At 45.3% G+C, this 15,712-nt stretch overlaps 1 protein-coding gene across 1 annotated transcript in view; it reads right to left on the reverse strand.

Annotated features, from left to right (window-relative positions):
- Positions 1 to 14,187, reverse strand: part of SMAD9 (SMAD family member 9) — a 38,271-nt gene extending 24,084 nt beyond the window's left edge. The window contains exon 1 of the mRNA XM_053936376.1: positions 14,127 to 14,187. The gene's annotated coding sequence lies outside the window, so the exon portion shown is untranslated. The remainder of the gene's footprint in view (positions 1 to 14,126) is intronic.
- Positions 14,188 to 15,712: the final 1,525 nt, after the last annotated feature.

The raw sequence follows: 15,712 nt of genomic DNA on the forward strand, positions 1-15,712 counted from the left end.
TGTAGTTAATTTTCAGTGGTTTTCTGTTTGGTTTTTAATGTTTATTTTGGGCCCAAGCCTCTCCTCCGCACTATCCACCCCACTCATTTTAGAGTTGGACCATGGAAATTGTAAAGTATCCAGTCACTTCAACTTGTGTTTAGAGTTTAATGCAGCCAGGCAAATGATTGCAGAACTAAGATTATTTTTAGTACAAAAGAAAATTTACCCTCTTTTTTATATGCTGGTAGCTGTAGGTTCAGCCCAATCATCTTCTGTGAAAATAAATCTGTAATATCAAATTTTATGGAAGCAATGAGTAGAATACTGTTCTGATTTCAACTCCCTCTCTGCCACTCCAATCTCACTGTACTGTCAAGAGCTGTAAAATATTAACTGCAAAATTAATTTAAACTACTCCTAGATTTCATTTAAGGCTTTTGAAAGGTTTACTAGTATTCTCTAAACTTATTTATATTTTCTTACATGGAAGAGAAAAACCTTTTTTGCCTATAAAGTCTGTTTCTCTCTCTTCAACAGTTCACAGCTTTCTGGATCCAAATCACAGACTTTTGGACACAGTTTGTGCTGAATGGATCCTGAGTTATTTTTGCTACGAGTTGCTACATCTGACAAAGTCCAACAGAAAGAGTTTAGTTCTTGAGGACTTTTCTTTTCTTTTTTTTTTTTTTTTCTTCATATAGCTGGAGCCAGTCTAATTTTAGCTGAAAATTACATATTTCCACTGACTGGAACTCTGAGGAAAAAACATCCTTGTATGTCAAGCTATTTACTGCTTTAAATATATTTCATGGACCCCCTGTGCACAGCAAGTCCAAAGGTCTGAACTACACAGAGGGCACTTAAAGCAGGCGATGGGAGCAGCTTCCAAATAGATGCCTCTAGAAAAACAGCTGCATGACTGCCCTAGTCTAGCTTGTGGACCTTTTTGCCCCACCAATAAAGGCCTGCTCACAGTCCTCAGCACCACTTAAATGCAGCCACTGAGGAGACAGATGTTGCCCAGCACGGGGAGCGGCACAGCTTCACAAACCATATTTTTGTGCAATTTCCTTAAATGTACAGGTCTTGTAAGAGTTCAAAGGGCACCTGGGGACACTGTGGGCACGTGCAGGTACAACACAGTGAGACAGGAGGCCAGTCTCAAAGACTGGTTCCTTGGCATACTCAGATACCTCAGCGCCACGGAGCTCGGAGCATGCTGCAGTGTGAGCACACGTGACCCAGGGCAGCACAGCCTCTTGGACAGGCTGTGTTTACTGAGGACCAAGGACTGCCTAGAGCTGTTTTTCTCCCAGCTCTTCTGTTTTGTTCTCATGCCCATCCCTATGCCCTACTGCACTTCCCTTTGGGAGATGCCCATCACCCTGAGAAATGCTGATACGTGGAAACATAACAAGCTTTTTCCCTTCCTCCACAACAGCAGCAATGGTGGGAGATGGGGCTCAAATTCCCAAAAACCTTCCACTGCACTAGGAGGATGGAAGCACTTGGCCCCACAGAGGAGAAATCATGAAAGCAACTCTTTGGCAGCAGCAGCTGCTCTTCCCCAAGACTTTCATATGCCACTCACCATGAAAATATGCACAGAGGAACTACAAAACTGGAAAGTGGAACTGGCACACCTTGCTTCAGGCACCCACCAGAGCAATGAGCTCTGATTTATGCAATTTCTACATTTTCAACCTATGTGTGTGTCCATTTGTCCTCGACTGTCAAGAGAGGCTCTTGACAGAGCACGGCAGAAACCCCCTAGCTCATGCCCTTCATCAAAGATCAATTCCATGGAACAGTGGAAACCTGTCTCACCATACAAAAGAAACTTCAGATTCCAGATTTTTTTTCCCTGCTCTGTATTAGTAAAAGTCCAATGATGCGGAGTATTTAACTAAATAGTTACTAATGCCTCTAGGCAAAGCCTATTCCAAAAAGTCTATTCCAAACACTTAGTCACTTATATGTGAGAATGAAGGAAAATCAGAGTGATTTATCACAGGAAAAAAAACACATCAATCTGTTTGTAAAACATGATGTGGATAAAATTTAGGCAGGCAGGCTCCAGTCTATGCAGGAGCAGGCTCAGGCTGCAGAGCCCCAGCACCAGCCCCATCCAGACATCCTGTGCAGTGGAGGTGTCTGTCCCTTGCTGCCCTGGTGAGAACCTGTGGAGGATCCACCATCACACTGCTGTCATTGCCTGGTGGCACCAAACCCCATCTTCACATGAGAAAATAAAACAATGCTGGGATCACTGAGGATCAACCCTGAAAGCAGCAACAAGAAGCAAGGAAAGCCTGGGATGAAAGCCCACCAGACCAGTAGCAGTGTAGAAGTCTTTGCGCTATGCTGAGAGGGAAAATGGCTCACACTTCTTATCTGAGGGGGTCTCCTGGGCACTGGCATGTGTAAACAACTGCTCCTGATAAGTTAATGCAACATTACAATCATCAGATGTGAAAACATACATATTCACATAAAAGTATTGTCCCAAGATTTTCTTTTCCATTTTGACCAAGGTTTTAAATAAACACATTAATCTCGTTCAGTCAAATTAAATAACTCAACAGTGACATCAGTATGAGTCTGAGCACTATTGTTGCTGGTGGGAGAGTTGCCAAGACTATGTGTATAAAAGCAAAAGCCGTGCTTTGCAGACCATGTGATGTAGTCTCAGATAAGTACATTGCACAATTTCCTACCGCGCTCCCCCCAGTTTCTTCTGAAATATTTTTTCCCCAAATTCAACTGACATATAAAATATAAATGGTATTAAATAAACTAAACAGCTTTCAAATAGTATTATCAGAACATCCTAGTTTAATGTTATTAAATTACATAATACTGCACACTATTCAGTAGACTAAGCCCTGTGCTGCTACGCTTAGATTCTCCATTGTGAAATAGGGTGGTAGCCACTCTGCTCCAGGGCTGCAACAACAGAGATGTCAATTCACAATTTAATTTTAACAGTCTTTCAGGACAGCAGTTGCTTAAACCATATGCCTTTGGTAACTGGCAACTTGCCTACCCAACTGAAATGTTTCAACCCCACACTTGATCTATTTTCTGTGCTGATGATCCATTGTGTTTCTTGATGCTTGGTGCAGTTTAGGGTAGCAGTGGGGAGGGAAGTGTTACAGTTTTGATCCATATTCCCAACACATGTCCATTATACAATGATGGAAGTTCTGGTCTGACCAGCTCTATCTCCCTCAGATATGATGTGCTATCATGAGGATGAGTCAGGCATCGTTCAGGATACATTCCTAACACAATTCCCTCCTCTGGGACTACAAGGAAGGCTTTGTCTATCTGTCAGCTAAGTGACTGGTCAACACTAAACACAGTCAGTCTTCCATGCTGTAAATCTTTATTCCATCACTGAATATAGCCTAAGATCTGAAGCTAGATTTAGGGAAGAGGTAGAAGACATCTGGGACGTGAGCATGGATCCACCCTTTTTTTTTTTCTGTGGCCTGCAGGAGAAGGTGGGACTGGAAACATGTCAGCCCAGTTCACTGGCTCCATTCTCCCTAGACACAGAGTTGTCTACTATTGCTGTGGCACAACAGCGGCGGGAAACATCTCTGGGCACTTTATTACCTGCAGCATGTTATTACCACAGCATCTGGAATGGCTTTGGTCTGTGCCCACAGCACTACCCCAAAACACTTTTGTGCGTAGTTCAAGAGTTAGGAGGGAACAGGGGTCACTCCTAATAATAAGTCAGCATAGAGCCACCATGTTTTGGAGGGTGAGACAGCCATTACACAGAAGTATGCCTCGGGGCCAAGAACAGTATAAGGCATGTTTAATTTATTAGCATAGAAATGGTGTTTCAGTAGAATCTACTTGGCTACATAAGTATGTCCAAATTTTTGACATCCATATCTGACCTACTCATCCCCGAGTCCCTAAATCTGTATTTCAGAAAAATATGTGTGTATATAGCATTCCACATAAAGGTAAATAACTAGAAAAAAAACCCAGCAAAATCAGGCACTGCGTACAGCTAATGCTGTGTCAGATAAGGCACCTCAAGTCTGAATGACTGCAAGGCTAAGAGCCAGCAAAATGGACATGAAGTGGAAGGGACTAGGATATTTCCTCTTCCTCCTATGCCCATTTTTCACCTTCTGGTATAGAAATAACCTGTAGGTCCTCAGGTCAACAGGAGAAATATGTTGCTCCAGGAACTTCACTTCAGTAATTTCTACTGTGGTACTAAAGAGCCTGACATGTCAGGAGCAGAGGAAAGCCCACCATGACTGTGGTTTCCTAACTGAGCCAGGTCCTGATGAAATCAATAAGAGGGGTTCCAGAGCTCATGAAAATTAAACTTGCCCTCCTCTCTGTCTAGTGCAAACATGCTGACATCTCCACTATGGAAAGATTTTGTTAAGTTTAGATATTATATAATGCAAAAAGGATCCATTGTGTCAGGAAAGATTCACATCCCACCTCAGTAGAATGCCTGTGCAGTCCAACATGCATGACGAAGTTTCCTCTAATTTAGTCGTCACAGAATCACAGAATCATAGAATATCTTGAGTTGAAAGAGACACACTAGGGTCATCAAAGCCAGCTCCTGGCCCTGCACAGGCCACCCCAAGAGTCACACCATGTGCCTCAGAGCATTGTCCAAACACTTCTTGAACTCTGTCAGGCTTGGTGCTGTGACCGCTTCCCTGGGGAGCCTGTTCCAGTGCCCAGCCACCCTCTGGGTGAAGAAACTTTTCCTAATACCCAGCCTAAACCTCCCCTGACACAGCTTCGTACCATTCCCTCAGGCTGGGGGAATTTCACTCCCATAGGCACAGCAGGGAAACTGTACCAGTCCTCGTTAAATTTCACTCTAAGCTTTCTTCAGAAGTCAAAAAGGAAAACTTTCATGGATGCTAACGACAACAGACTTAAGACACCACTGCATAAAAGCAAAGTGTCCAATGTCCCTCAAAAGCATATCTATGTATGTGCATGTAAGCACAAGTGTGGGCAGATGTGTATGTACTTCTGGTCTCAGCATAAAGCTTCAAGGTGCTGCCTCCACTCCAGCACTTGCCTGGTGAAAGGCATGGCTATCTGTCTCGAGAATGCCTGACATCATCAGTCTCAGTGTCACTGCAACAGCTAAGTAAGGCCACAGAGGGAAATTTCTCAGAGGGTCGTCTAGACATAAGCTGTGCAGTTCTTGGAGATGCATGCGGCTGGAAAACAGAGCAGTGAGACAATTATAGCTGGAAGTTTGACACTCAGCAACTAAATCACAACAGAACTGGAAGGGAGAAAATTGTTTCAGTCAATCAACGTAAAGAGGAATGCAGTCAACATGCTCTTGTTTAGTTATTTTTACCTAGCACTGATTCAGTTACTTCTACCTACTATGAAAGAGAGAAGCACACGAGTTTTCTTAAATTAAATGATTCTTGGTATGTTTTCAAATGTGCCCAGCTGGCAGCAGTCTGCACACACCCAGGGCTGGCAAAGAACCTCTCGAGTCAAATCATCACTGCTACTCGCTACAGGGATCTTCTATACATCAGCAAGGAAAAGGGTTTTAAAACAAATAAACAAACAAAAGTGTGTACAAATATGTGGGTCTCAAATGAGTGGTGAACCTCTCCAACCTTCCCTTGGGCCTCATGCACCAACCTTTTTTTTTTTGTCCAAACAGCAACTTGGAGCTGGGCAGCAGAAGTTTCACATGCACGCTCATTCCAGGAGAGCAGTGTGAAGGCACAGCCTGAGTGGCACAGTCCAGTAATCAGCTCATGGCTCAGCAACAGTGGCCACATGTTATTTTTGAAGCATGTAAATCACTTGTTCCACTCATGGCACCCTCAACATCAGTTGGGATCCCCCGAGGCTTTTTGTTGTCCTTGGGACCCACCCTTGAGACAAGGATGCTATTATGAATCTATTGGAAACCACTGTCTTTCACACACAAGAAAATAAAGTGAATGAATTATTCATTACAATGTTACCAACTTCTTCCACAAACACATACCTAGGGTTTTAATTTAATAGGATGAAAAGAAGGTTGGGTTTTTTTTTTTTAATTAAGAAATTAAATTTTTTCCCCAGTTTGACCTTGGACTTCTCCAGCTAAAAAGAGATGCAATGATAGGAGGTAGAGTGTCTGAGGCTCAAATTTATCCATGTTTCACACAGCCCTGGCAACATCTTATTTATTTGTATAAGCGTAAATGAATACTGCAAGCTTCTGAAACCTATCTTTTTGAGACTTTTTCAAGTTTGTTCAGAAAACCCTTCTACATTGAACTTCATGTGCAGGCATCAGTATCACAAAGCAAATATCATGCTTCTCCAGCCACTTGTTCACCCTATGGAGCCTTCACCTGAACTCACTGCCTCCCAAATAAAGTAAGAACAAAATCTGATGCTAGTAGCTAAAAATCTCTGACATGCACATAATTTTTCTGAACCCATGTAACCACTCAAGCATTACCTCATCTACTCAGCATCTTTTAGCTTCTCTTGACAGGAATAACACCTTCTAACTTGATACAAAGGAGGAGATTCAAGTATATAAGCTGCACACCTTAAAACAGCTATGTGCTCTTCCACAGGCCAAACATCTGCAGAAGTGTTTCAGAAGCATAAATTCTGTCGCAAAAGAAAATTAAGTACACAGGTCATGTTTGGTATACCCATGATACCAGATTAAGAAGGTATGTGCCAATTCATACTGTGGGACTGTGGACGGGCACATTGGCAGATGGTTCAAAAAGGTTTGTCAGTGTGACATAAGATGAGGAGAACAGAGGTGTTCTTCCCTCTTATGTTCTGTTACATGGGCATGGTAACAGTACCCCCATGTGCAAAATCTGCTGCAGACAGGATAGGGGCAATCCATCTTTCATGTCCACTTGAAAAATCAGGGAGAGCATATGAGTAGGATAGATAAGTGTTGGGACAGTTGCTGCTGTCTGTGAATGCATTTTACACAGCTGGCTTCAAGAATAACTGTGCTGGCCTTGGGGAGGAAGAAGGGACTGGGAAACCCCTTGAGATGACCCTACATCCCCTACTACAACCAAGTGAATGGGCCCCTCTCTTCCGGTGCAGCACTGGGCTAGCATGGCTACACTGGCTTTGACCCCTGGGCTACTTGCATCCAGCTGCTGAGGACAGCAACCCAAACCAGAGGACTGGACATTCCCACCAATTTTTGCCTTTGAAAATCTCCCACAATATCTGAGGGCACCCCACAAAATTACCACAACAAAAGTCTATGTAAAAATACTAAGCTGGATTTATCACTATGATCTCTCTCTGACTGCACTTCCTTCCTCGGTATTAATTTTTAAAGGAAACCAGTGACTGTGATGTTTATAAGCAGTGAACTGCACAATATTCCCTGTCTGGGCCACACCGAAGTTTCTAAGATGCAATCCCACGGGGACACATCCTCCTCTCTGCCTCACACCCTGCTCCCTGCAGGCAGGAAGAAGACCCATCCACCCAGTCCCTGCCTTACTCCTTCCTGAAGCTGCCTTGCTCAGACTCAGACCAGCCCCTCCAAGGAAAAGCCCCTCTCTCAGCTGCTTTCCTCCAGCAGAGCTGAGGGCTAAGGAGCACTCATGCCATGGAGGAGCTCTGAGGATGTATCTCTGGGAGAAGGCAGGAGGCATTGGGGTGATGAGGAGATGCATCAACCTGCCCTAGGAAGCCAAAATGTCTTCTCATGGCTCTGGCTATCCCCATTTTATAGCCAGTCGGTCCTGCATTCCTCACATACCCACCATTCCCAGAGAAACTGCAGCAAAGCCCATTGGTGTTTCTAAAAATGGAACGGTTAGAAATACACAAAAAATATAATTCTTGCTTTTAAAATAAAAGCTGATTTGTCTCTAATACAAAGCATGCAGCCAAGTGCCTCCAGAACAAACACTCCAAAAAGGAAGACAGGAGCTTGAGAAGAATTTCAGCTTCCATGCTGGTCTAAAGTTTATAGCTACACTAATCGAATCCTGTAAACCTTGTTATCAATCACTGGCATTCTTGGAGTCATTCCCAAATACTCATTTTAGAAAAAGGATTTGCTTAGTTTTAGATTTTAAGAATGTTGTGAATAAGGATACATCTAAAGAACAATTACTTCACCAAGGATGTGGCACTGTAGTCTGATGGGAATCTATTCTGGAAGTTTAGTGTCTTAAATTGTCAGAAGAGAATACACTTTTGCATACCTGGTTGTGCCTTTACAGTGCACACAGGGAAAAAGGATAAAGCAAATGTTCTCCTCACATTGTATGGTAACACATCCCACCTCAGGGAGGTCTATCTGAAGCATTACTCAGTTCTGGTGAGATGATTTAGCATCTCACAGCTTGGAAAGTGAAATATAGATCAATAGATCATATGGATCCTGGATAAAAAACTCAAAAGGAAGAACTTCCAGAAGTGCTTCCCCTCTGACTGGCAGCAGGCCTGGGGAGGAAGCAACAGTACTGCTGGCCACCTTTCCTTCTCTGCAGGTGAGACAGCCTGGCCAACGGCATAGGGGGGATAGATTTCACACACAAGACACTTTCTGTATACATCACACTAGCACTTGTCCATGGAATCTCACTAGCATTTCACTGTGTTCAAACCATATCACATTCAAATCTGTTTTTCCTAAAAGGCTTCCATTGTGCATCACTGAGGGAAATTGCTAATGCAGTAAGATTGACATATAGGTTCTCCTGCATGAACATCCTCAGTAATCTGTGCTAATTGAGCCCTCAGTGGCTTGTGAAACCCTGCTGGGGGGAGGAAGGGTGGACTATCCACATAGCCTACATCTTGGAGAACTGCAGCAAACTCTGTGGAGAAGAGGTAAGCACTAGTATTAGTGTGCTTTATCCATGTAAAGATCTGATTCAGTGGCAGGGATTGCCTTGGTCAAGGGACCAGGATATTTTCTATGAAAAATATCTGGATATGCTTTGACTGTAGAAGTTATTTCCCAACAGTAGGGCTAAGAACAAAAGGAACAAGGAACTTGCCTATCTAGTTCTCTCCTGTGGGGGAAAGAAGGAAATAGCTGGCCATTCCCACCAACTTTAGCTGAAGATGTGGGTGCTCAGATTCTCTGTAAGCCAGAACACTTGCTTATGAGATTAAACAGGCTTCATATGCCTACATTTGAGCCTGGGAGTAAAAAACAAAGGCTAAATTCTCTTTAGCATGTAAGATGACATGTCATGTTAACTACCAGCTTCAGAAAACACTGAGCAGAAGGCACAAATCAGGCCCTGAGTCTTTAAAAGAAATATTTCACTCTTCTTCAAATCCATCTCAGGATTGCAAGGAATACCCCATCCCCTCATAGCTGTTTCTGCCCTTCCTCTTCTAACACTCAGCTCTAGCCCATGCAGCCCCTACAGCCCAAGGCTCCCAAGGACGCCACCACCAAGAAGCCTGAGGTGGTTCTTGTAGGACCATGCAGCAGGACAGGCATAGGAGCTGCAGCCTCCCATGGGAATGGATTTTGATTTCTCTGCTCTAGATGTCTTTGTGAAAGTTTCATGTCGTGTGTGAATTAATCCAAGATCTGTTGATGAGAGAGAGAGAGATAAATCAGCTACCTCACAGACGCTGCAGGGCGATAAACTGCACCTTGGCAGCTGGGCCACAGTAATTCGACAGAGACAAGTAGGTTTGGATAGGCAAGACCAGCAAGTAACCCTGAAAGAGTTTTGAAAAGCCACATGAACTGCTTGTGCCTCCAGTCAGTTTTGTGCCTACTGGGCAGTGTTGGGATCACTTCCTGCCACAGGCCTCAGGGTAAACAGCTTTCCCTCAGGTGCCTCGATTTCTGCATCTGTCACACAGGTACTCTGACAGGGATGGCTTTGTAAAGTACGATCTGATGAGGAATTCTGCAAAGGAATGCTTAAAGAAAAAAAAAAAAAGGTAGGATTTTTTTGCAGGGGGGGTGGTTTGGGTTTTTTTGGTGGTTTTTTTTGGTGGGTTTTTTTGTTATGGGAAGGCAAGCAAGAAAACACACATAAAAAAAAGATTAGGCATTGTTGAAATGTATTGACCTCAGCTGCAGGGTTATTCACATTATAAAGGATTCTTCATTAGGTGGAGCTTTGCAGACAAGGCCTTCTGGAAAGGGCACCTCCATTGCCAGCTCCTGCCTGCTGTTCTGCGCAGCACGGCTGCGTGACCCAGCACACCACCAGGCCGAGCAAACACAGAACCACCGTTATCAAGAAGTGGCCAATCTGGCTCCCATTGTAGCCAGGTAATGAGGGTGAAAGGAAGCCCAATGACCCACGGGTCTGTTAATTTTCTTTCCTCCTCATTTCTCTCTTTTAATGGACAGTGAGTTTGAGGCTAGCAGTTGTGGGGAACTCAGGATGTGGGGAATATTTTCAAAACCTATACAAAGGCCAGGCATATAGAGAGACTCCAGAATGGGAGATATTTCAGGAAGAAAAGCAAAAGATGCAGAATTTTGCATCTGGGAGCAGAACTGGGAGCAGAACGTGGGTGGGAGAAGAGAGCTTGTTGGGAAATGGGAGGTTGCAGTATCAAGCTGGAAGGTTGCCACAGTGTGGACTAATGCTTTGGCAGCTACACAGAAAAGGAAGGAGGAATGTAAGAAGTAACACGAAGAAAAACTGTCAAGAGATATCTGGAAGTATCACGACCTATGAGGAAAGAGAAGAGGCAAAGATGATGCTAAGTTTGGCAGAGGGAGGATGGTGATGCTACTGACAAGGAAAAAAGAGTGGGAAGCAAACAAGTTTGGATAGAAAGATGTGAAAGCTAAGGCTTTGCTTCTCCCAGTCAGAAACGCACTTCCATCTTAACACTGTCTCAGAAAAACAGAGATCAATTATCAGATTTTCTTCTGTTTTTTCTTGGTTTTTAAAGTAGGGGTGGCTGCATAAATTGGGAAGTCTCCTTCACTCTATGTCCACCTCCACCATGTCCTTGCTATGCCCTTGTCCAGAGGAATTGAACCTCAAAGAGAACTGCTCAACCTTACGTCTGTCTAAGCTGCAGAAATCTGCGAATGGTTCTGTAGAACAATCCACCTGATGTTTCACCTGCTTTAATTAAAATGCAAACATGTATTAGGCAGGATCTCAATCTGGGCTCTGATCCTACAATCTTTTAAATCCACTCATCTGCAAAAGCACAGACAGATTTTTAGCTGCTATAATAAATACACAGGGCGCAAGTCTCTTTAGGTCACTTTTCCACCTGTAAAATTCCCACAGTATTAACCATTCAAACATTGCAGACAAATTATAAAATGGGATATTTTGAAAAATGAAAAATTGATTTTGTTGCATTGTAATCAAAGTCTAGTGCTTCCTTACACCTGTTCTCAAATACAGTAATAGGACAGTGATGATTATCTCAAATTGTTGTTGTTATTACTATCCCTTGCTGTTTATGTACAGTAACACTAATGGTTCTTTATACCCACCTGTATCAGGAAACCAGGCAGTTAGACAGAACAACCTTTACTACATCTATTTCTGCTGTGTTGTTTTCATTTAAAATATTTATGATGCATTGTTCAGGGTTTTTTTTTTCCTTCCTCAACCGTGTAATTATTATTTGTAAAGGGTATACATTGCACAGAAAATGGAATTTCTCTATGCTATCACTGTATTTTTTTGCAGAAGACAAATTATATAGCATATATATATATGTATATATATATATATATATATATATATATATATATATATATATATATATTTCTATCTCTCCTTATTCTTCTAAGTTTCTCTGAAACAGGGTGCCCAGTACTGCTGATGCTGGAATTACTGTTAGTCAGTATCAGCACAGGTGATAAACTCCAGCTAGTGTTTTGGTTAAAGGTCACTTGTAATTAGTAGTCATTGTCCTTTGAATTTAACAATGGAAAAATAAAACTTTATAGCGAGAGATTAGCCTGGCCATCAAAATTACAGCACTTTAGCACTCAGAAGAGAGGATTGCATGACACACTATCTCCCCGTCTGATAACAGCAGATAGCTAAGAATTCAAATGCAAGATGCAGAAAGCCTGTAAAAGAATAAAAGGAGAGAAAGGAGAATTAACTGCGCAGATGTTACATGATACATTATACTGACACTTCTACACTCTTCTTTTAGTGAGCTGGGCCTTGTCTTGTACCCACTGAAGCGCAGATGGGGCACTACTGCCTGTTTTCGTGAGAGTAGCTTTCAAACCTGAGATGCTGCCGAGTTCCTCTACACCACATCCCCACCTTCTGCAGATATTTGGCATGTGTGTGCATGACTCTTTAGTGAAATTCTAATTCTCAACTTCTTCACAAAGTTGTGCAGTTGACAGCTTTCTGCATATTTGTTTCAGCTGCTGTAGGTAAAAAAAAGCTCTCTCCACCTTGTATCAGTTTACAAATACTGACACAGATTCAATGCATCCATTAGGAAATCTCTCGGTTTGCACCTATAATATGGATATGATAAGGATTTGTGATAAAATACACTTGACTCTTATTCCAGGCACTTTTGCAGAATTACTGTTTATCAGCTTATGTGCGAGGTAATAAAGTGAAGAAGAAAATGTTTCTAATTCCATCACAAAGGACAGATGGGAATGGGAGCCACTGCTAAACCCAGTAAATACAAGATATTCTTGATACAACTGACTTTAAATGTAGTTTTGGACATGTTTATTTCAGCTACTAAGTCAAATTAACTCAATATTTAAAAAACCAAAAAAAACAAACCACAAACATCCCCAGCGTCTGCTCTAAAATCTAACAGGAAGCAAAGATGAACCAGCCAGACACTGGTACTTATCAAATCTGAAAGAAGGGAGTAGTCTGGCTGGATTAAAACGGATGAGGTTTGTTTGAGTGATAACATTTGTCCTACCATGCTGAGGAGAAGAATTTTGCAGCACTTTCTTCATCTTATGCTCCCGAAGATGGGAAGATTTGTCCTACTGCACAAATACTTGCACAAATACTTGCACATATAGAGGGGCACATTTTCACACATCGGAGATGCTGAAGAGTACTGAAACTTGCATTATCTGCAGTGCCCTTCCCAAACCACTGCAAACTTGAATACATTCCTGAAGCTGTGCACGTAATTTCCCACTTCTGCCAAGGGAGAGCTCCTTCACTAAATAGTTGACCATTCTGGGCTGAAAAATTTCTTTCACTAATTTATAAGATGCAAGTAATTAACAGTGGGCTTGCATGTCTGTGTGTGTGCACGTGACATGTGTGTGTCATTTATTTTTATTCCCACTAATACCTCTTTTAAAGCAGACCTGGTTAGCATGAAATAAATTTACCCATAAAATCAAACTAGGAAAACACAAAGTTAGCAAACAATATCCGAATTGTTACCAATGAGCCGAACTCCGAATTTTCCCCCCACTTAGAGCACGGAGATAAAATTACAGTGATTTATAATTTGCCATTTCGAGGGTTATTGTTTTTTGGAAATGTTGGTTACTTGCTAACCAACAAACGTGTAACGTTTTAACTTCGGAGCCAAAAGACAAGAAGCCAATCAGAGTCACCGTTCATAGCTGGAATAAAAACCCCGAATCCCGGCAATTCTGCTCCGTTTTGCCTGGGAGCGTGTCCAGGAGCGGGATTTCTTGAACAGAAAATAACCTCTGAAAGGAAAAGTATTTCCAAACGTGTCATGTGGGGCTCTGTTGTTTCTTTTCTTTTTTTTTTTTTTTCCCCTCCCCTCTCCTACTTAAACGAAAAAGAAAGAAATCCTGACAGCGGGAAGACTTGTCAGCGTTTAGCCATCCATAAAACTGTTTTTCCCCGCGCTCCTCCTTTCGCTCGCCGTCCTGGCGTCGGTCTGTCTCATCTCGCTGCTCTGCGGCCCCAGCCCCCGCCCGCACACAGCCCCAGCGCAGCGGGGCCGGGGCCGCCAGCCGGGGGGACACCGGCCCGGGGCGCCGCCGCGGCTGCTGCGCCGGGCGCACGGGGGGATGCTGCGGCCGCCGCCGCACCGCGACCCGGCACCGCTCGGGGAGGGATGCGGGACAGCCCCGGCGCGAAGTTTGGAGCGATGGCACTATTCCTCGTCCCCTCTGCTTCCCCCTCCACCCTTCCCAGGACGCGGCCGGGAGCCCCGGCTCTTACCTGCCACGGGCGCGGGCTGGGGTCTCGGCGCGCCGCGGGCGGGAGCGGGGCTGCAGCTGCGCGGCGGCGGCGGCGGGGCCAGGGCGCAGCGGCAGCGGCAGCGGCAGCCCCGGCCGGCGTCAGTCAGGCGGGAGCCGCCAGGCTGTATTAGTGCGCCGGGCTGGACCGCGGCCAGCAGTGCCGCGGCCGCTGGCCCGCCCCTCGCCCCTCCGCCCCCGCGCCCCCCCGGCCGCGCTCACACACGCTCACACACACACACACACACGATCGCACACACACGAGATCGCTTACACACGGTCGCACACGCACAAGCGCACATCCACACGCTCGCACACTTGGCACCGCGCACACACGCGTACATCCACACAGATACAGATACACACACGCTCAAGCACACACGGACGAGCACACGCCCACGGTGAGTTACACGCACACACTTACATGCACACTCACACCATGCACCTCCCCGCACCCGCACCCACCGCACGCCGCCCCTCGCCGCGCTCACCGCTCCGCACCCGCCGAGTTCTGCCCCTCCGGCACACGGGCTCCCCGAGACAGAGCTCACCCGCAGGCACAGGCACACACGAACCACCCCCTCGGAACCCGCCCTTCACACACCCCCCGCTGCCGCTCGACCCCAGCTCCGCGCCCCGCGGGAGCGCAGCCGCCTCGGGGGCTGCCATTCTGCCGGCCCGGGCTGCCCGCGGAGGGGGTGCCCCGATCCCTGCCCTGCCCGGAGCCGTGCGGGGCCGGTGAGGCGTTTGTGTGTGACCGCCGGGCCGCCCCGGGACAGGTCCTTGGCCCAGTGCCCCCACAGCCGGCCCTTCCCCGGGGTCCTTCTCGCCAGTCCCCGAGGATGGACACAGTGGCCAAGCGGGGCGTGGGCCAACTTCAGCCCCGTCCTGCGCTGCTACGAGTGCTGCTGACCCGGCTTTTGGGCACGGGAGACAAACGCCGGCTGTGGGCAAAGACTTGGAATCAACGTCGTCCCTCTGGGACGGCTGGACAGCACAGCTGCAACGGGTTTGGGGATCAGACTGCGCCTTCCCACGCCGGGCTGTGCGGAGGTCCCATCATATCTCGGACTGGTCAGAGAACACCAAACTGCAGCTGGCACTGATGAGCAGATGCATTTCCTTCTCCAGAGATTACCTATTAAACCCTCATATTCCCTAGAAGTAAGCATCTCTAGCTGTGCGCGTAATGCATTAGCCGTAATAACGAAGGCTGAAAGAAGGGAAGTCAAGTGGCTTCAAGGACACTAGACATAAGAGCTACTCATGAAATTGGGGCTCCAGGCAGTGCTAGGAACAGGTACTGACTGAACCTGACCCTGGCTGCATTGAGGGGCTCCAGCTAAATTGCACTGTGCCTTTTGAGGTCAATCAATAAATACTATTAAAGATACCATCCTGCTGACATTTTCACCAAAATTTTTTGCCTTGTAAAACATGACAGCAAAGCTAATGTTGTTTGAGTAGACATCAAAAAGCCACAATGCAATTACGGCTCCGCAGCACAGTTTTATCCAAGCATGCGTGCGTTAGGGCTGTGGTCCAATAAGGAGATACAATGTAATGCCC

Source organism: Vidua chalybeata, chromosome 2, assembly GCF_026979565.1.
Source record: "Vidua chalybeata isolate OUT-0048 chromosome 2, bVidCha1 merged haplotype, whole genome shotgun sequence".
NCBI lineage: Eukaryota > Metazoa > Chordata > Aves > Passeriformes > Viduidae > Vidua > Vidua chalybeata.